At 35.9% G+C, this 22349-nt stretch overlaps 1 long non-coding RNA gene across 1 annotated transcript; it reads left to right on the top strand.

Annotated features, from left to right (window-relative positions):
- The first annotated feature begins 7671 nt into the window (after positions 1 to 7671).
- Positions 7672 to 21706, top strand: LOC116597399. Its single transcript, XR_004288585.1, has 3 exons — positions 7672 to 7909; positions 15916 to 15920; positions 21695 to 21706. It is a non-coding gene; the product is annotated as an uncharacterized LOC116597399 (long non-coding RNA).
- Positions 21707 to 22349: the final 643 nt, after the last annotated feature.

Below are 22349 nucleotides of genomic sequence, written 5' to 3'. Positions count from 1 at the left end.
AGATATGAATTTAGTGCCATTGTATTGCCTGTAAGGTGACTGTTACTGTATATGGTCTCTGTTCCTTTCTGATCTACCACTTGTAGGCTCTCTCTTTGCTTAGAGGACCCCTTTCAATATTTCCTGTAGAGCTGGTTTGGTATTTGCAAATTCTTTCAGTTTTTGTTTGTCCTGGAAGCTTTTAATCTCTCCTTCTATTTTCAATGATAGCCTAGCTGGATATAGTATTCTTGGCTGCATGTTTTTCTCGTTTAGTGCTCTGAAAATATCATGCCAGCTCTTTCTGGCCTGCCAGGTCTCTGTGGATAAGTCAGCTGCCAATCTAATATTTTTACCATTGTATGTTACAGATTTCTTTTCCTGGGCTGCTTTCGGGATTTTCTCTTTGTCACTGAGACTTGTAATTTTACTATTAGGTGACAGGGTGTGGGCCTATTCTTATTGATTTTGAGGGGCGTTCTCTGAACCTCCTGAATTTTGATGTTCATTCCCTTTGCCATATTGGGGAAATTCTCCCCAATAATTCTCTCCAGTATACCTTCTGCTCCCCTCTCTCTTTCTTCTTCTTCTGGAATCCCAATTATTCTAATGTTGTTTCGTCTTATGGTGTCACTATGTCTCGAATTCTCCCCTCGTGGTCCAGTAGCTGTTTGTCCCTCTTTTGCTCAGCTTCTTTATTCTCTGTCATTTCATCTTCTATATCACTAATTCTTTCTTCTGCCTCATTTATCCTAGCAGTGAGAGCCTCCATTTTTGATTGCACCTCATTAATAGCTTTTTTGATTTCAACTTGGTTAGATTTTAGTTCTTTTATTTCTCCAGAAAGGGCTTTTATATATCCTGAGAGGGTTTCTTTAATATCTTCCATGCCTTTTTCGAGCCCAGCTAGAACCTTGAGAATTGTCATTCTGAACTCTAGATCTGACATATTACCAACGTCTGTATTGATTAGGTCCCTAGCGTTCGGTACTGCCTCTTGTTTTTTTTTTGTGGTGCATTTTTCCGTCTTGTCATTTTGGCCAGATAAGAGTTTATGAAGGAGCAAGTAAAATACTAAAAGGGTGGCAACAACCCCAGGAAAATATGCTTTAACCAAATCAGAAGAGATCCCAAATCTTGAGGCGGGAGAAAGGTTATAAAAAGAGGTTCAAAAAGGAAGAAAGAAAAAAAAAAGAAAGAAAAGAAAAGAATTAGAAAAAAAGAAGACGAATGAAGAAAAATATAAAAAAGAAAATATATATATATTAGATAAACTAGTTAAAAAACGTTAAAAAAGAAAAGGGTAAAAGTTAAAAAAAAATTTTACCAGAAGACGAGAAAAAAAAATGAAAAAGAAAAAAATTAAATTAACTGCAAGACTAAAAAAAAAATCACAGGGAGAAAGCCATGAGTTCCGTGCTTTGCTTTCTCCTCCTCTGGAATTCTGCTGCTCTCCTTAGTATTGAAACCGCATTCCTTGGTAGGTGAACTTGGTCTTGGCTGGATTTCTTGTTGATCTTCTGGGGGAGGAGCCTGGTGTAGTGATTCTCAAGTATCTTTGCCCCAGGCAGAATTGCACCGCCCTTACCACGGGCCGGGCTGAGTAATCCGCTCAGCTTTGCTTTCAGGAGCTTTTGTTCCCTGAGCGCTTTCCATAGAGTTCCGGAGGATGGGAATACAAATGGTGGCCTCCTGGTCTCTGGCCCGGAGGACCCGCGAGCCCAGGGCCCCACTCCTCAGTGCGCCCTCAGAGAACAGCGCCCAGTTACTCCCGTCTGCCTGACCTCCGGCCGCGCTCTGAGCTCACCGAGCCTGTGGCTGGTTCAAGGTAACACGGAGCTATGAGCTTACTGTTGGCTCTGTCTCTGTAGCCAGTTTTCCCATTCCAATACCCGCAAGCTCTGTGACACTCAGACACCCCCGATCCTTCTGTGACCCTGCGGGACCTGAGGCCACGCTGACCCCGTGTGGGCTTCGCCCCGGTTTAGCCTCTGGAGCGATGTCCCTCAGCGGAACAGCCTTTTAAAAGTCCTGATTTTGTGCCCCGTTGCTCCGCCGCTTGCCGGGAGCCGGCCCCTCCACCGGGGGTCTATCTTCCCGTCGCTTTGGATTCACGTCTCCGCCAGTCCTACCTTTCAGAAAGTGGTTGTTTTTCTGTTTCCCGAATTGCTTTTGTTCTTCTCTTCCATCTGCCGATGGATTTGCAGGTGTTTGCAATCTTTAGATAAGCTATCTAGCTGATCTCCTGCTAGCTGAAGTAGTCTCAGCCTGCTAATTCTCCGCCATCTTGACTCCTCCCCTGTTTCTTTCTTTTGTTGTGAATTCCTCCTTTTAGTCATTTTGCTCAGAGGAGGATGCATGAGCTAGTCAGCTCATGAGTGCAAAGTACCAACTATGAACCAAGAAAAATACACCCTAGACAAATCCAAAGTGGTCAGAAACCACGACAGAAAAGCAAACAAAATGAAATTGAAACAAAATAAGGAAAAAACAAAAACAAAAACAAAAACCAAAAAAAAGAAGAGGAGAAAGTATAATCTTGTAGGTGAACAAAGCAGGGTGGTCCACATGTTCCTGATTGAATGTTGTCCTATGTGTTAGAAGACACTACATCCCAAAATTGCAGAGAAAACAAAACTTGTATATGTATATGTACATGTATATGTATATATATATATATGTGTGTATATATATATCAACAAAATAAAATAGAGTGAAAAAAGGACTAAAATGTAGATATAAAAAATTAAAGTAAAAAGTGACTTAAAAACATAAGTTGGTAAGATAGTTTAGTTGAAATGGGAAAATATTAAAAAAAAAAAAGGAAAATTTTTGGCTGAAAATAAATGAGTCATGAGAAAACATTGGAGCTCAATATACTCTTTTTTCCTGGCATTGGAGTTTTATAGTTATGTGGGATCCATACAGTTGTTGATCACCTGTTCTTGTCTGTCTTCTGGGGAATGGTCCTGCTGTGCTGCTTCTCATGTGTGTCTTTAGGCGGAGTTGCCCCATCCCTTGTCAGGGGGCTGGACTTGGTGTAAGCTGGTCCTCTGTGTGGCTTTTGTTCCCTGGAGGCTTTTTGCACCTTTTTAGAGAATCAGAGTAAAAATGGCCATACCCAGCTTTCCTGCCCAGAGCTGAAAGATCGTGGTCCACCCTCTTCCGTGGCCCTCTTCTGGGCCAAACAGTTTTCACTTTTATGTATGCCAAACTCCACAGACTCTATAATTCTCCTGTGGAGAGTCCCAGGGACTGGCTAGTGTCACTGCACTTGTGTCCTTGGGACTGTGAGTGGTTTTGGGCCCATGCACATACCCTGTTCCACTGCACCCAGGCCACAGCTGGGTGCCTCCCTACTGTCCCTTCCAGGACCACTGCTACCCTCAGACCTATTGCTGTGTCATGGGTGCAGCTGTTTTACACTTCCCAGGGTATGGTAAATAACCTGCATATTCCTTCTCAGGGTGCTCAGCAAAGAGTGATCATCCAACTGGCCTGACTCGAGGTTTATGACAACTGTTGCTGAGAGTCCCCTCCTGGGCTTGCTGACTGTAACCACATTCCCTGCTCCACTCCTTAGGCATTCTGATTCAGGCGCCTCTGTTAGTTCCATCTCCTGGGATCCTGAGGTCACAATGACCCACCTAAAATTCTGCCCTTTTCATTCCCAGAGCCCTTTTCAGAAAGGGATGCCCTTCACTAGAGCAGATTTCTAAGGGTTCTGATTGTGTGTTCCTGTGTTCCAGTAGCCAGTTTACGGAGGCTCCCTCCCCCTCAGTTTATCCTCTGGTATCTCCCCCACAGATTCACGTTTCCACACCACCTACCTTGCAAAAAGCAGTCACTTTTCTACTTGTAGAGTTCCAGATAAATTTTCTTAGGTCTCAGGCTGAATTCATGGGAGTTCAGAATGGTTTGATAGATATCCAGCTAAATTCAAGGGACCAGATGAAAAAAGGTCCTCTATTCTTTCGCTATTTTCCCTCTCCCCCCATTTTGAATTACTTTTTAAAATCATGTGAGGTCATACGGAGGCTCTAATTTTGATTTCTTGAGGAATCTCCACACTGTTCTCCAAAGCAATTGCACTCCTGGGTATTTACCCCAAGAATACAGATGTCGTGAAAAGAAGGGCCATCTGTATCCCAGTGTTTATAGCAACAATGGCCACGGTCACCAAACTATGGAAAGAACCAAGATACCCTTCAACGGATGAATGGATAAGGAAGATGTGGTCCATATACACTATGGAGTATTATGCCTCCATCAGAAAGGATGAATACCCAACTTTTGTAGCAACATGGACGGGACTGGAAGAGATTATGCTGAGTGAAATAAGTCAAGCAGAGAGAGTCAATTATCATATGGTTTCACTTATTTGTAGAGCATAACAAATATCATGGAAGACAAGGGGTGTTAGAGAGGAGAAGGGAGTTGGGGTAAATTGGAAGGGGAGGTGAATCACGAGAGACTATGGACTCTGAAAAACAATCTGAGGGGTTTGAAGTGGCGGGGGGGTGGGAGGTTGGGGTACCAGATGGGTATTATAGAGGGCACGGATTGCATGGAGCACTGGGTATGGTGAAAAAATAATGAATGCTGTTTTTCTGAAAATAAATAAATTGAAAAATTAAAGATTAAAAAAAATCATGTGAGGTAAGTGTCCAACTTCATTCTTTTGCTCTTGGCTATACAGTTTTCCCAGCACTAGTTGTTGAAAAGACATTTCAACAATGGACTTGGTACCCTTGTCAAAAACTAATTGACCATGTACACCTGAGGTTTATATCTGGACTTAGAATTCTTTTCTATTGATCTATATGTCTATTCTTATGACAATATTACAATATCGTGGTTTGAGAAGTGTGTCTTCTTGGGATTGAGAAGTGTGTCTTTCACATTTTCTTTTTAAAGAATCTAATGGAGGGGTCCCTGGGTAGCTCCATCAGTTAAGTGTGTGACTTCAACTCAGGTTATGATCTCAAGGTCCTGGAATTGAGCTTCTGGTTCCCTGTTCAGGGGGGGAATCTCCTTCTTCCTCTGCCTCTTCCTCCTTCATGCTTTCTCTCTGTATCTCTCAAATAAAGAAATAAAATCTTTTAAAAAAATAATCTTCTGGCTATTCTTTTTAATTTCATATAAATTTAAAAATAAGCTTGTTTGTTTCTGCATAGAAGTCTACTGTATTCTGATATGGTTTACATTAAATCAGTAAACCCATTTGGGGAATATTGTTCTCTTAACAATATTAAGTCTTCTTGTCCATGAACCTGGATGTTATTCCTTTCATTTCTTTTTCTTTTCTTAGATGTTCTTAAATTTCTTTCAGCAATGTTTTGTAGTTCTCAAAGTCTGAGTTGTGCATTTCTTTTCTTAGTTTATCCTTAGTTATTGTATTCTTTTTGATGCTCTTGTAAATGGAATTCTTTTATTATTTTTGGACTATTTATTGAGAGTGTATCAAAATGTAATTTATTTTTATATATTGATAACATTGCTGAACTCATTTATTCTTAACAGGTTTTTTGAAAGTGGATTTCTTAGGATTTTCTAATTAAAAGACTTTGTGATCTGCAAATAATAGCTAGATTTCTATTGCAGTCTGGATGCTCCCCCCTCCCCCTCCCCCTTCTTTCTGCCCCTCCCCCTCCCCCTCCTCCTCCTTCTTCTTCTTTTCCTTTATCCCCCTTGCTTAATTGCCCTGGCTGGATCCATTATTACAGTTTTGAGTAGAAGTGGTGAGAGTGGATATTCTTCTCTTGTTTTTGATATAAGGGAGAAATCAACAAGTCTTTTATCTTTAAATATAATGTTTGCTGGAGGTTTTTCATAGATGTCTTTGATCAGGATGAGAAAGTTCCCTTCTATTCCTATTTTGGTGAGTGTTCATATCATTAAAACATATTGGATATTATCAAATGGTTTTCCTGCATTTATGATTATGTGGTGTTTTTGTTCGATTTTTACCCTACTGATATGGAGTCTTACATTATGAATATTGAATTAAACTTGCATAGGTAGAATAGATCCCACTTATCCTCAAAGTACAATTCTTTTTATTTTTTGCCAGATTCAGTTTGCTAATATTTGGTTAAGGATATTTGTGTCCATATTCATAAGAGATATTGGTCTGTAGTTTTTCTTTCTTGCAATATCTTTGTTTTGTTTTAGTAACATTGTAATACTGGCTTATAGAATGAGTTGTAAAAAACCTTTTCCTTCCATTTTTGGAAGAGTTTGTGAGCAATTGGTATTAATTCTTCTTTAAATGGTACAAATCAACAGTGAGGCCATATGGCCTTGAGTTGTTGTTTGTTGGACTTTTTAAAAATTACTAATTTAATGACTTGTTATAGCTTATTCATATGGTGCATTTATTTCTTGAGTCAGTTTTATGGTTTGTTTCTTTCTAGAAATTTGTTCATTAAATCTATTACTGAATTTAATGTCTAACAATTGGTCAGTAATCTTTTATTTATGTAAGGTCATTAGCAATGTCTTTTTTAAAATTTAAATTCAAGTTGGTTAACATATTTTTAGGTTCATGGTAGAGTTTAGTGATTCATTAGTTGCATATAACACCCAGTGATCACTAAATCACTAAGTGCCCTCCTTAACGCCCATCACCCAATTACTACAGCCCTTTACCCACCACTCCTCCAGCAACTCTGTTTGTTCCCTAAATTTAAGAGTCTCTTATGGCTTTCCTCTCTCTGTTTTTATCTTATTTTATTTTTCTTTGCCTTCCCCTCTGTTCTGTTTTGTTTCTCAAATTCCACATATGAATGAAATCATATGGTATTTGTCTTTCTCTGACTGACTTATTTCTCCTAGCATAATAACCTCTAGTTTCATCCATGTTGTTACAAATGGCAAGATTTTTGATGGTTGAGTATTTTCTACTGTGTGTGTGTGTGTGTGTGTAGATCTATCTATCTATCTATCTATCTATACTACATCTTCTTTAACCATTGATCTGTCAGTGGACATCTGGGCTCTTTTCATAGTTTTGTAATTGTGGATACTGTTGCTATAAACATTGGGTCACATGTGCCCCTTCAAATCACCATTTTTTTTGTCCTTTGCATAAATACCTAATGGTGCAGTTGCTGGGTTGAGGGTAGTTCCATTTTTACCTTTTTGAGGAACCTCCATACTGTTTTCCAGAGTGGCTGCACCCAGTTTGCGTTCACAACAGCAATGCAAGAGGATTCCCCTTTCTCCACATCTTTACCAACATATGTTGTTTCTGGACTTAATTTTAGCCATTCTGACTGGTGTGAGGTGGTATCTCATTGTGGTTTGGATTTGTATTTCTCTGATGATGAGTGATATTATTTTTCATGTGTCTGTTGTCCATTTATATGTCTTATTTGGATAATGTCTGTTCATGTCTTCTGCCTTTTTCTTTTCTGTATTTCTTTGTTTCTTTTGGGTATAGAGTCTGAGAAGTTTTTTTTTTTTTTTTTAAATATATATATATATATAGATTTTGGATACTAGCCCTTTCTCTGATATGTGACTTACAAATACCATCTCCTGTTCTTTAGGTTGATTTTTAGTTTTGTTGATTGTTTCCTTTGCTGTGCAAAAGTTTCATATCCTGATAAAGTCCCAGTGTTCATTATTGCTTTTGTTTCCCTTGCCTCTGAAGATGTGTCTAACAAGAAGTTGCTGTGGCTAAGGTCAAAAATGTTGCTGCCTGTGTTCTCCTCTAGGGTTTTGATGGGTTCCTATCTCATATTTTGGTCTCATCTATTATTAATTTATTTTTTGGTATGGTGTAGGAAAGTAGTCCAGTTTCATTCTTATGCTTGTGGCTGTCCAGTTTTAAGAATACTATTTGTTGAAAAGACAGTCTTTATTCCATTGGATATTCTTAACTGCTTTGTTGATTAGTTTACCATAGTGTTGAGGGTCCATTTCTGTTTTTTTTTTTTTTAATTCTGTTCCATTGATCAGTGTGTTTGTTTTTGTGTCTTGATGATTATAGCTTTGTAATGACAGTTTGAAGTGTGGAATTCTGAAGACTCCAGCTTTGATTTTCTTTTTCAACATCACTTTGACTGTTTTGGTCTCTTTCTGGTTCCATACAAATTTTAGGATTGTTTCAGCTCTGTGAAAATGCTTCTTTTATTTTGATAGGGACTGCATTGAAAGTGCTGGTCGTGTTGAGTGGTATACCCATTTTAACAACACTTGTTTTTCCAGTCTTTAAGCATGGAATGTTTTTCCATCACATTTTCTTTCATAAGGGTTCTGTAGTTTTCAGAGTATGGATCTTTTACTTTTCTGGTTAGGTTTATTCCTAGGCATTTATGTTTTTGGTGCAATTGTAAATGAGATCAATTCCTTGATTTCTCTTTTTGCCTCTTCATTAATGATGTATAGAAATGCAACAGACATCTCTGTATTGATCTTATATTCTGTGATTTTGCTTAATTCCTATATTTTCTAGCAATTTTGGGGGGGAGTGGTTCAAGTTGTCTATATAGAGTATCTTGTTTCCTGTAAATAGTGAAAGTGTGACTTCTTTGTGGATTTGGATGCCTTTTATTTCTTTTTGTTGTCTCCTGAGTGTAGAACTTTCAGTGCTATGCAGTGGTAATAAGGAACATCCCTGTCATATTCATGACCTTACGGGAAAAGCTCTCAGTTTTTCCCCAATGAAGATGATATTCACTGTGAGTATTTCATATATGACTGTTATGATGTTGAGGTATATTCCCTGTATCTCTACTTTGTGGAGGGTTTTTATCAAAAAAAGATGCTGTTTTTCTGCAATGCTTCTTCTGTATCTGTTGAGAGGATCATATGGTTCTAGTCCTTTCCTTTCCCAACATTCATGTTGTGTATCACATTGAATGATTTGTGGGTGTTGAACCACTCCTGCAGCCCAGAAATAAATCCTGCTTCGTCATGGTGGATAATCCTTTTAATCTACTCTTGGAACCTATTGGCTAGTATTTTGGTGAAAATTTTTGCATCCATGTTCATCAGGGATATTGGTCTCTAATTCTCCTTTTTATTGGGATCTGTCTGGTATTGGGATCAAGGTAATGTGGTCTTATAGAATGAATTTGGAACTTTTCCTCCCATTTCTATTTTTTGGAACAGTTTCAGAAGACTAGGTATTAATTCTTTTTGAAATGTTTGGTAGAATTCCCTTGGGAAGCCATCTGGCCCTGGTCTCTTGTTTGTTGGGAGATTTTTGATTACATATTGAATTTCTTTGTTGGTTATGGATCTGTTTAGATTTTCTATTGCTATGTCTGTTTTGGTAGTTTATATATTTCTAGAAATTTCTCCATTTCTTCTGGGTTGCCTGATTTGTTGGCATATAATTGCATAATATTCTCTTATAATTCCTTGCTGTTGGTTGTGAACTCTCCTCTTTCATTCATGATTTTATTTATTTTGGTCCTTTCTCTTTTCTTTTTGATAAATTTGGCTTGGGGTTTATCAATCTCATTAATTCTTTCAAAGAACCAGCTCCTACTTTCATTGATCTGTTTTTTTAAATTTCTGTGTCATTTTTTTCCTGCTCTTATCTTTATTATTTCCCTTCTCCTGCTGGATTTAGGCTTTGTTTGATGTTCTTTTTTCCAGGTCGCTTAAGTGTAATGTTGGGTTTTCTATTTGAGATTTTTCTTACTTCTTGAGGAAGCCCTATATTGCTATATACTTTCTTCTTAAGACTGCCTTTGCTCTATCCCAAAGGTTTTGAACTGTCGTGTTTTCATTTTAATTTGCTTCCATGTATTTTTAAAAAATTATTCTTTAATTTCTTCATTGACCCATTCATTCTTTAGTAGGTTGTTCTTTAACCTCCATGTATTTGTGGTTTTTCCAAATTTTTTCCTGTGGTTGACTTCATGTTTCATAGCATTGTGGTCTGAAAATATTCATAGTATTATCTCAGCCTTTTTCTGATTGGGTCCTGATTTGTTGCCAGTATGTGATGTATTCTGGAGAACGTTCCATGCACACTTAAAAAGAATATGTTTTCTGCTTTAGGATTAAATGCTCTAAATATATCTGTGAAGTCTATTTGGTCCAGTGTGTCATTCATAGCCCTTGTTTCCTTGTTGATCTTCTGCTTAGATGATCTGTTCATTGCGCTGAGTGGGGTGTTAAACTCCCTTACTATATTGTATTACTATTATTAGTCAGTTTCTTAGTTATTAATTGATTTATATATTTGACTGCTCCGAAGTTAGAGACATAAATATTTATAATTGTTAAATCTTGTTGAATGAACCACTTTATTATGATAGAGTGTCCTTCTTCAACCCTTATTACAGTCTTTGGTATAAAATCTAGTTTCTCTAAGATTTCTAAGAATAGCATACTAAGAATAAGTGTGGTTATTCCAGCTTTCTTTTGATGTCCATTAGTGTGATAAATGGTTCTCCACCCCCTCACTTGCTTTTTAAATATTAATTAATTAATTAATTAATTTGTATTAACATATAATGCATTATTTGTTTCAGGGATACAGGAGTATTCATAGCACTTACCATATACATATCCTCCCCAATGTCCATTACCCAGCTACCCTATGCCCTATACCTCCCACCCCTTCCCTTCCAGCAATCCTCAGTCTGTTTTCTGAGACCAAGAGTCTCTTAAGGTTTGTCTACCTCTCTGGTTTTGTCTTGTTTCATTTTTCCCTCCTTTCCTCTATGATGCTCTGTCTTGTTTCTCAAATTCTTCATATCAGTGAGCTCAAATGATAATTGTCTTTCTCTAAAGGACTTATTTTGTTTAGAAAAATACTCTCTAGTTTCATCCACATTTTTGCAAATGGCAAAATTTCATTTTTGATTGCTGTATAATATTTCATTTTATGGATGTACCACATCTTCCTTATCCATTTTTCTGTCGATGGACATCTGGGCTCTTTCCATAGTTTGGCTCTTGTGGGCATTGCTGCTATAAACATTGGGGTGCATGTGCTCCTTCAGATCACATTTGTATCTTTGTGGTAAATACTCAGTAGTGTAATTGCTGTGTCATAGGTTAACTCTATTTTCAACTTTTTAAGGAACTTCCGTACTGTTTTCCAGAGTGGCTGCACCAACTTGCCTTCCCACCAGCAGTGTAGAACGGTTCCTCTTTCTCCATGTTCTCTCCAACATCTGTCATTTCCCAACTTGTTAATTTTTGCCATTGTAACTGGTATGTTGTGGTATCTCATTGTGGTTCTGATTTGTATTTGCTGTATTTGTATTTGCTGAGTGATGTTGGGCACTTTTTCACGTGTCTGTTGGCCATCTGGATGTCTTCTATGCAGAAATGTGTGTTCATGTCCTCTGCCCATTTTTTAATTGGATTATTTGTTGTTTGGGTGTTGAGTTTGATAAGTGCTTATAAATTTTATATATGTCATTTGCAAATATCTTCTCCCATTCTGTTGGTTGTCTTTTGGTTTTGTTGACTGTTTCCTTTGCTGTGCAAAAACTTTTTATCTTGATGAAGTCCCAGTAGTTCATTTTTGCCCTTGCTTCCTTGCTTTTCGTGGTTTGTAGGAAGAAGTTGCTGTGGCTGATGTCACAGAGGTTGCTGACTGTTCTCTTCAAGGATTTTGATGCATTCCTGTCTCACATTTAGGTCTTTCATCTATCTACCCTGTCACTTTCAGTCTGGAGAGGTCTTGCGTCTAAAATGAGTCTCTTGTAAGCAGCATATTGATGGGTATTTCTTTAAATCCATTCTGATTCTGTCTGTCTTTTGATTGGAGCATTGAATCCATTCACATTTAGAGTAATTATTGAAAAATAAGAATTTAGTGCTAGTGTGTTACATGTAAAGTTGATGTTCCTATGGATTGTCTCTGTTCCTTTTTGTTACTTTTGGTCTCTTTTTTTGCTCAGAGGGTCTCCTTTAATATTTCTTGCAGGAATGGTTCATTGTTCATGAACTCCTTTAGTTTTTGTTTATCTTGAAAACTCTTTATATCTCTTTCTATTCTAAATGACAGCCTTGCTGTTTAAAGTATCCTTGGCTGCATATTTTTCCCATTTAGCATTTTAAATATATTATGCTAGTTCTTTCTGGCCTGCCATGTCTCTGTGGACTGGTCTGCTGCCAGCCTTATGTGTCTACCCTTGTAGGTTAAGGACTTTTTCTGCCAAGTTGCTTTCATGATTCTCTCTTTATCTTTGTGTTTTGCAAATTTCACTATAGTATGTTGTGGTGTTGACCCATTTTTGTTGATTTTGATGGGAGTTTTCTGTGCCCCTTGTATCGAATGCTTGTTTCCTTCCCAAGATTAGGGAAATTCCCAGCTATAATTTGTTCAAACAAACCATCTGCCCTTTTTCTTGCTCCCTTTCTTCTGGGACTCCTATGATAAAGTTTTATTTTGCTTGGTGGAATCACTGAGTTCCTTAAGTCCACCTTCATAATCTAGTAGTTTTCTTTGCTGTTTCTTTTTAGCTTCATTATTTTCCATAATTTTATCTTCTGTATCACCTGTCCTCTCTTCTCCTTTTTCAGTTCTCATAGTGATTATAGGCATCTCAGTTATAGGATTTTTTTATTTCAGCCTCACTAGTTTTTAGGACTTTTATCATTGTAGCAGGGATTTCTCTTGTGTCTTCTATGCTTTTTTCAAGTCCAGCTAGTAGTCTTAAACCTGTTGATCTAAATTTTTTTCCATATGTATTGCTTATATCTGCTTTGAACAAATCCCTGGCTGTGATACCTTCATGACCTTTCTTTTAGGGAGAATTCCATCTTGTCATTTTGTCTAAGTTTCTACCTTTTGTGCTTTATGAAAGCTTATTGTGTTTCCTGTACCTCAGAGTAATGCTATACTAAAAAGAAGTCATAGATTTTCCAGGGTCTGGCATATCAGGGAGTCTTTCTAGTGTATGCTGCACATACTCTGCTGTTGCATTTGGGCTTATCCTTTGCAGAGTTCCACCTTGCTTGCAATGGGCAGTGTTTGGACCTTTATCTGAGTTGATTTGATTTGTTCAATTAAAAAAAAAAAAAAGTCTTCCACCTGGGGTTCCTGGGTGGCTCAGTGGAGTAGGCGGTGAACTCTTGGTTTTGGTCCAGGTCATGATCTCAGACTCCTGGGATTGATCCCCATGTCCAGCTCTAGGCTTAGTGGGGAGTCTGCTTGAAGATTCTCACCCTCTTCCCCCTGCTCACACACACACACACTCTCTCTTTCTCTCAAGTAAATAAGTAAATCTTTAAAAAGTAAAAGACTTGCACCTGCCACATTGTCTCCCTCCAACTGTAGAAATCTTTTTTCAAATCCTCAGATTAGTTTCCTGGGTTTTCCAAGTGATCTGACCTCAGTACAGCTCTTTCAAGGGACAAGGAATGCCCCAAGTTTTCTCATTTCTCTACCATCTCAGTGCCTTTCCAGTAATGTCTTTTATTTTTGATAACAGTAAATTGAATCATATCGCTTTTTATCTTGGTTAATTTAGCTAAGTATTTGTCATTGCCAGTGACCTTTCACAGAGCCAAGTTTTAGTTTCGACAATTTTCTCTACAGTTTTCCTATTTTTTATTTCATTAATGTTCACTATGATTTTTATTACTTCCTTTCTTTTATCTGCCTCAGGCTTAATTTGCTGTTCTTTTCTATTGTCTTAGGTGAAAGTTTATGTTATTGATATGATATATTTGATATATTGATTTCATATATATCTGAATACATATATATTTAACTTGGTATATTGATATATTGATTTGAGATTTTTTTATTATTAACATAGTTATTTAAAACTACACATTTTTCTCTAAGTATTGTTTAGCTGCATTATTGATAATAATCAAAGTTTTGGTATGTAAAGTCTTTATTCCTATTCATTTCAAAGTATCTTTGATCCATTCATTATTTAAGAGTATGTTGTTTTATTTCTACACAATTGTGCTTCCCAAATTTCTTTTTGTTATTGATTTTTAAATTCTATTCCATTGTGATTGGGAAAGTATTTTGTAGAAGTTTTAAAGTTTAAAATTTATTGAATTTATTTTATGTCCTACTAAATTATCTATCCTGGAGAATGTGCCATGATCCTTGAGAAGAATGTATATTCTATTGCTGTTGGGTAGTGTTTTTTAGATGTCTGTTAGGCCTAGTTGTCTTACATTGTTGTTCACATCTAATATTTTTTTCTTGATCTTCTGCCAAGTTATTCTATCCATTTTTGAGAGAAGTGCTTTGAAGTCTCCACCATTTATTTTTGAATTATCTATTGCTGCATGTATTTAGGTGCTTTGTTATTAGATGAATATATATATATATATATATATATATATATATATAATTAGACTTATTCTTTATCATTATAAATTTTTTGTCTGTATTGTATTTGATATCAGTATGGTCACTCCAGCTTTCTTGTGATTGCATGATATATCTTTTCCATCACTTTGTTTTCATTCTATTTGCATGTTTGAATTTAAGCCATATTTCCTGTAGACAGCATGTAGTTTGATCATATTTTTAAAAATCCTGTCTGACAAACATTGCCTTTTGATTAGATTGCTTATTTATATTTACGTTGGTTTCAGAAGAGATGGATTTATGTTTGCCATTTTACTTTTCGTTTACTGTATTTCTCATATCTTTTTTGTTTCCTTGTTCCTCCTCTCATGCTTCCTTTTATGTAAGTGAATATTTTCTAATGTGGCATTTGATTTTTCAAATATATCTTTAGTATATATTTTGAATTATTTCTTTATTGATTTTTCTAAAACTGACCATATACATAATGTTATGAGAATTAGCCTCAGATTTTCAGTATGTCTATGCTCAGCAAACAACTATTGATAATAAGAAAGTTGGTTAAACATCACATGATAGCAGTGATTTTCAGTTTGTGAATCTTCTTGAATAAGACATAGAGCTAGAAGAAATGATATATGTTGAACTCTTAACATCTTGCCTAATTTTATACTTGTAATAGGCCCATGAAATTCACTGTCCATTAAACAGAGAAAACTGAAATTAAGTGACTTGCCCAGTCACATAACTAATGAAGGGTAAAACCAATTTTGAGATTTCTTGATCCCAATCTTTATGATCTTTTCTTATGACATGAAATCCAGAAGAATGGAAATGTAAATGTTTTTAATTTTTAATTTTGAAATAATTTTAGATTTATATAGGAGTTGCAAAAACCAGAAAGTAGAAAGCTCCCATATATCCTCACTCCTGAGTCAGCCTAAGCTAATGTACAAAATTTATCTCCAAATGCTTACTAAAATTATTTTAATAATGTCATAAATAATTGAATATTTATTTAAATATTTAAAATTTTATATTTAATATAGTAAATAGCTTATATTTAACATAATAATATTAATAAATATAAATAATTAAAATAAAATTAATTGATCTCAAAATCAAGAAGGGAAAATTCACAGTAGTGTAAAATAAGAATTAACCCAAAGTAAGTGAGGGATTGATGCCAAAATATTCACAGGAATATAGAAACCAGATATAAGTCTTAAAGTTTATGACCTCCAGTTTTAATTTCTATTCAGGAAGAGTGGTATAGGCCATGCCCTTGAGCTACTAAGACAGGGCTGGTATTAGGAAGGACTTCTTATCAATGGACTAGAGACTAGGAAATTCTTTATTGTTGTTCTGAGAAGGCAATAAGAAAGTTTGTTGTTCATCTAGTACTTTGGATAAAAGGAAGTCATCCAGTACAAATTGGAACTCCAAGACAGTTTTCATCAATAAACAGCAGCTCCTAGATATGGTAAGTACTCAATATTTGCTAAATATTTAAGCATTTTATAAAGGGACCTTCTCTCCTAGATTGCCTAAGACTTCTGTGAATGTATGTTAGCAATGAAGAAATACATGTCACTTTTGAAATGCACCAATTAGGCTTGGAGCCATTTGTTCCCCAAGTAAAGTCATACTCAGCCTTTCTTTTGTTAAAGTGGTAGGGGTTGTATGAGTCCTTTTGAGGAACATGGTGCTGCTGAGTGGCATTTGGGAGGCTAAGACCTGGCAGTGCTGGTAGAAAGGCCTGGTGCTCACTGGCTTGGCTGGCATCTGAGTGCATATGATTTCCCAGCAGATGAGATGTCAAAGTCTTTGGACACACAGAGGGAAGAGCAGGTGTTGACCTCTGATCCACAGCCTTCTGGCACATTTCCTTTTTTCCTTCAATTGAAAAACCATTTATAGTAAATTGTTAATGTTCTCTTCATTCCACCTTGTTCTAATGCCACCTGCCATTAGCCAGTGCTTTACATTGTGCTGTAAAGAGTGTTGTCTCTCTATAGAAAAATAGAAATATTATCTTTATAGTTTGCTGTATATTTCTCTTCCTGTATCTCATGTTAGAGCATGGAGAGTTCCAGAAGCTTTATTGTATTGGAGATGGGAGAGAGTTGCATTTATAATAATGTGGCAGGAAAAATCCAGAATTCTAGATGGAAGAAAACACTTTTCTATTTGTCTCAAAATCTGGTGGACGTGACTTTGATCTGTAACCATGTGACTTAAAGCAAATTACTAAAGAGCTCTGTATGTCATCTGTTTTCTTATCTCTAAAATAATAATAATAATAATAATGTAATGATAGTAATACCTTCCTAATAGTGTTGGCTATTAATATTACATATAAAGTACATAGTATTACTATATTATTAATACAACATATAAAGTATTATATATACAACTGACATAATGCTTTTTAAAGTGAGTCTTTTAAATATTGTTTCTAAAAGTTACCTTTCTCTTTTTCTTCCACCAAGTAATCTTTATTATTCAGTAACCCAATTTCAGTGTCTATTATTTATTTTGCATGGTGTGTTTTCAGTGATCTCCTGGAGATGAGGAAGGTGGGGGAATAGACTTTGTTTCTTCATTTATGTAGTTGTCTCTGGGCTAAAGTTCTACCCTGTCCCTGTGGTCTTCAGTAAGAATAATCATGGATGAAGAAGATACCTGTTTACTACTTGTTGTAGTACTATGGACTGCATCTTTTCTGATGATAAATCCACTACTCCCAGATGAGGGTTTGTTGTGGTTACTTTGGCTATATGACAATAACTCCAAACCTTAGTGTCTTAAAACAATGGCAGCATTTATTGTGCTCATGAATCTGCAAGTTGGCCATGAATTGGTTGGGGAAGCTCCTCTGCTCATCTTGGGTCCATCAGGAAGGTTTGAAGGATGGACTCTGGGGTCATCTAAAGGCTAGACATTCTCATATCTGGAGGTAGATGCTGAAAAGTCTTGAGCAGCTGAAATATGGAACTGATAGGGATCTTGTACAGGTCTCTTAAAAGTTCATATTACCCTAGACTTGCCTTACTAAGACCTTTAATAGTGAGAGGTTGTATGATCAATGAAAAGCCAGACTATGAATATGAGATGCCTAGGTTCAAATCCTGGCTCTCCTGATTTTCAACTTTGTGCCTCTAGTTGAGATGATTTGCTTCTGACTCTTCATCTATAAAATGGGGATGCTACAATTATTGGCCCCATAATATGATAGTGAGTTAAATGCTTGGACTAGCATCTTAAAAAGTGAGTCAAATACTTGGACTAGTAGATATTGGTATGGTTTACTGTTGCTATTAAGCTCTTTTGCTTAAGTTTCACCATACTTTGATAGTGAAGAATGACATGCTTCTTTCTAATTGAGGGGAGGCAGCAGTAGAAAGAAATCCTATTTTTTTCTACCAAGTAATAACAGATAGCTCTTTTGATTTCCCAGATATTATTCCTTTTATGTGTGGTTTAGAGAGCATAGGTGATCCTGGAGGTTGTAAAACTATTAGGGCAATTGGAGAACAAGGCATATAACTATGGGTGTATGAAAGAAAGTCTGTGAATATCAGTGCTTTTCAGATGAAAAGATAAGAACTGAATATAATGGCTAACTTGCTTTGCTATATCACTGTGTGATAAACGCTTGTTTCTAAGCTCCAAATTAAATATAATTTAATCTTTACTTGAATTATTTCATTATCACAACAAGCGGGAACAATTAATATCTAGATTTTTAAAGATGGGATAACTCAGATACAAAAACTATTTTGTACAACATTACATAATCTGGGATTCATAGTCAGGTTGTCTTGTTTTCACATCTATGCTCTGAAGCACTGTGACATTTAAATAAAATCCTGAGTAGTTTCCATTCCTTGCAGGTCAGTAGGTTGGTATCTGTACAGATTGGCATAGGTCCAGGCAGAAGCAAGAGGCATAAACAAGGATGGTCCCCAAACCAAAATATTACTAGGTAGGTGAAAGTTCTTTGGACCATAAAGCTGTGTATATATAACCATGAATCTCCTCTCCCCTTGGTTTGGGAATACATATAAATTCTTTATTTAGCACTAGGAGAAAATAATACAAACTGATGTGATGAGGATTTCAGCAAATGTACGTGGTCTCTTACCAAGAGCAAAATGAGAAACTGGGATGCAGTCAGGAAACCCAACTACAAAGCCACTTTGGGGTTGAAAACAGAGGTACATGTAGGTACTTGAAATAAATCTTAAGAATGCTATTGCTACTGTTAAGCACAAAGAAAAGAGGAATCAACTCCAGAAAAGAGAAGAGGCATCTTATGATAATGACATGGTCACTTCTCAGACATCAAGTCTAAGAAAAATGTATAAACAAAGGGCATAAAGAAACAATTTCCTCAAAGGTGCTGTTTTAGGGAATGGCTGTTCTTTATAGATAATTGCAACTTGAGTAATATTTTATTCCTCTCAATTCATCTGAAATAATTTTGCCATTCTTTTTTTTTTTTCTTCACGAAGGAAACACATTACCACCATTTATATGCAGGTTTAATTTTATTTTCACCTACTTTTCAAAGGAGGTTCTAGTCTATTTTAGACTTTATGAAAAAACAATACTCTTCTGCAGGGAAGATATGAATAATATCCTGTGGTCTTAGAAAACAATCTAGTTTCTATGAAAGCATGAAACTTCAGGGTACAATGTAGTATTCTGGAAAGATCACTGATACTTTCTGTGACCTTGCTTCCCAAACTAATTCTACTTCCAAATAGCATTGTGGTTTGATGAGATGCCTTGTGGTTTGATTAGATTCTTGGTCCTCAGTTTCCTCATCTGTAAAATAACAGGAGTCTTCTGTAAGTAAATTCCTGTCTAGTTCTTAAATTTTATGGATTCTTTGAGCAGTAAGCAGACTTACAGATCATCTAGTTTTAATCTTGGTAAGCTACAGGGGCATATACAATAATCTCGAACTCAGAAATGAATTTTTTTCAAGTAAAAGTTGTTCCACATAATAATGGAGTTGGAGAGCAAGTGGTTTATCTTTCCAGGATTTTGGATTCCTATGGGTAAGCCAGGATTAGAAATAACTACCCTGCCTACTTAACAAGGTGGAAGATCAAATGCAAAGTCCTTTTGAAGCCATACTTCTTTTTGTTGCTCACCACAGGCTAATGAGAGCAGAGGTCTTGTCTTTTTTGTTCTCCCCATCTTCTTGGAGCCCAGCTAGTCCATGATATGACAGACTCATAGTGAATAAGAACCTTTTTTCCTGGGCACAACTCCATGGCATCTTTGTGACTTTCAGAATCAAACCATTGCACTAGGATAGTAAAATGTGTAGAGGTTAGATTTGTGCTGTGATGCTCATGGACAGGAAATTCCTGATTAACCCTCAACACCCTCTTGATGATAATGATGTACTTGCTTTGTTTATTAGTTTATGAACTATGGATTCCCTGATTTTACTTTTAAGAATCTCTATGATTTAATTAGTATAGACAAAATTTTTGAATGTGAATTTTCAAAACCATTACTTCTTTTTGTTTTTTAACTTTTAATTTTTTTTTTTAACTTTTAATTTTTTATAAACATATATTTTTATCCCCAGGGGTACAGGTCTGTGAATCGCCAAAAACCATTACTTCTTTTAACTGAAAACTTAAGGCAGTCAAATTTCAAGTGTAAATATTCAGGTTTTTTGAGTGTGGAATTACTCAACTATTATTGGTGACTTGGTTTACCCACTGTCAGCTGCCAGAAAGGTCTTCCTGTGTGCCAGTGTTCTCGGCTGTATTCATGGATGCATAATTATTAAGAAGGACTCATTTTGTGGAGAATTCATGATGATGTGAAATTTTCTACTGAACACAATGCAAACAGTCTGTTTCTTGGCTTCCTTTTAATTAATCAGCCTTATTTAGAATTCCTGGAAGAGATTTCTGTGACCAGGGGTAAAGAACAATGAATATACTGGATCGAGAAAAAAGAGATCTGGTAAAAGTTGAATAAATAAATTTAAGTACATTTGATTTTAATTAAATGAATTTGGTAATTGCTTCTGGCCAGGTGTTACACTTTCGAGGTTTTCAGAGTTAAGAAACTTTAAGTGGAAAAAATAAGTATACTGTGAAATCAAAGTTCAGCTAGTAAATGATTTATTTAATCAATTCATTTGAATACACCATCCATCCTTAACATTTCTGAGGGCTGTACATTATAACTACGTGATTGAATATAATGTCTAATAATTTGCAGATAGCTTTGTTGGTCCTGATGTATCTCTCCATTTATAATGAAGAGTCTCTTGTGAATAAGCATTATAACCTTCACAAGCTCTTGAGAAGGCCAAGTTGAAGTAAAAAAACAAAGCCCTATAAAACCACCTCACTGTAAATTGGCTTTAATCTGAATGCTGTTTTCCTTGGAATATAGGAAATGTTTTTATTCTTGTCTTGGACCTCATGTAGCGTTTTTCTTAGACTCTGCGATGAAGGATTTTATTGGGCTCTATTATTTGTTCAAGTGTTTTTATAGCTAGATAGTAAGGACATGAAGGGGTTAGAGAGATTAATGCAAGGAATGCACATTGCTGACTGAATAGGGCATTTTTTTTTAATATTGCAAAGTTCATTAATAAAAGACTACATATAATTTTAAAAGCTGTAGTGATACCCATCATACAAGGACAATGTGAGTGTTAGTTGGGTTTTGTACACAGTTCTTCTATGCAGTTTTCAATGCATAACTGTACCAACAATTTACCCTTCTCAAGGTTATCTGATTTTCCACTTCCAGTAGAAGTGTCTCTAACTTTCCTTGGGTAGGAAAATATAGAGGTGAAATTATAGGGGTTTTGTAGATTTAAATTTGAAAAGAAAAATCCTTTCCTTTCAAAAATGTACTTTCAACATTTTATGACATCAGGACTTCTCTTTTTAAACGAAGTCTGTAGATAGTAATATCAATATCCTGTATAAATACTTTCTGCATATAAGCAAAGGTAGATAATATGATTATATTTCATCATGGACTCTTGGGCCAAAGGTAGGAGCTTTGAACCCTAGTTTGAACTTTGATTGGCTGCTGTTATTTTTGGGCAAGTCACAGAAATGCTGTGCATTAAGCTTCAGTATAATCCTCACTACTTCCATTTTTCACAATGGAAACATAGTAAAAGTGTGCTGTGAAGACAATAATTAACCTATTTAAGTAAGATGTTTGGGTATGAAAATAGTTCAATTTCCTTTATAGGAATAGATGATTTGTTGAGGAAATACTTCAATTTTTTATTGAGATGTAATTGACACATAACAGTATACTAGTTTCAGGTGTATAGTATAATGACTGGACATATATTTGTATATATTGCAAAATGATTACCACAATAAGTCTGGTTAGCAGCCATCACTATACATAGTTAACAAAGTTTTTCTTGTGATGAGGACTTTTAAGATCTACTCTCTTAGAAACATTTGAATGTATGATACAGTATTATTAACTATAATCACCATGCTGTAAATCACATCCCCTTGACTTGTTTATTTTATAATTAGAAGTTTGTACCTTTTGACTCCCATCACCCATTTTGTCCATCCCTCTCTCCCCACTTCTGGCAACCACCAGTCTGTTCCTTGTATGTATGAGTTTTGGTTATTTTGCTTGTTTGTTTTAGATTCCGCAAATAAGTGAGATCATACAGTATTTGTCTTTATCCGTCTGACTTGTTTCATTTAACATAATGCCCTCAAGGTCCATCAGCGTTGTTGCAAATGGAAGATTTCTGTGTGTGTGTGTGCTGTCATTTTTTCTTTATCCATTCATCCATGGAGAGACACTTAGGTTGTCTCCATGTCTTAAGAATGCTATAGGGAACATGGGAGTGTAGATATCTTTTTGAGTTAGTATTTTCATTTCCTTTAAATAAATATCCAGAAGTGGAATTGCTGGATTGTATGTTAATTCTATTTTTATTTTTTGAGGAGCTTCCATACTGTTTTCCATGGTAATTGTAACAATTTGCATTCCCACCAAGAGTGCACGAAGTTTTTCCCTTTTCTCCATATCCTTGCCAGTGCTTGTTATTTTTTGTCTTTTATTTATTTATTTA

The sequence above is a fragment of the Mustela erminea genome, chromosome 8, assembly GCF_009829155.1.
Source record: "Mustela erminea isolate mMusErm1 chromosome 8, mMusErm1.Pri, whole genome shotgun sequence".
NCBI lineage: Eukaryota > Metazoa > Chordata > Mammalia > Carnivora > Mustelidae > Mustela > Mustela erminea.
The sequence above is the reverse complement of the archived record's forward strand: the minus strand, read 5'-3'. Positions and strand labels throughout refer to the sequence as shown.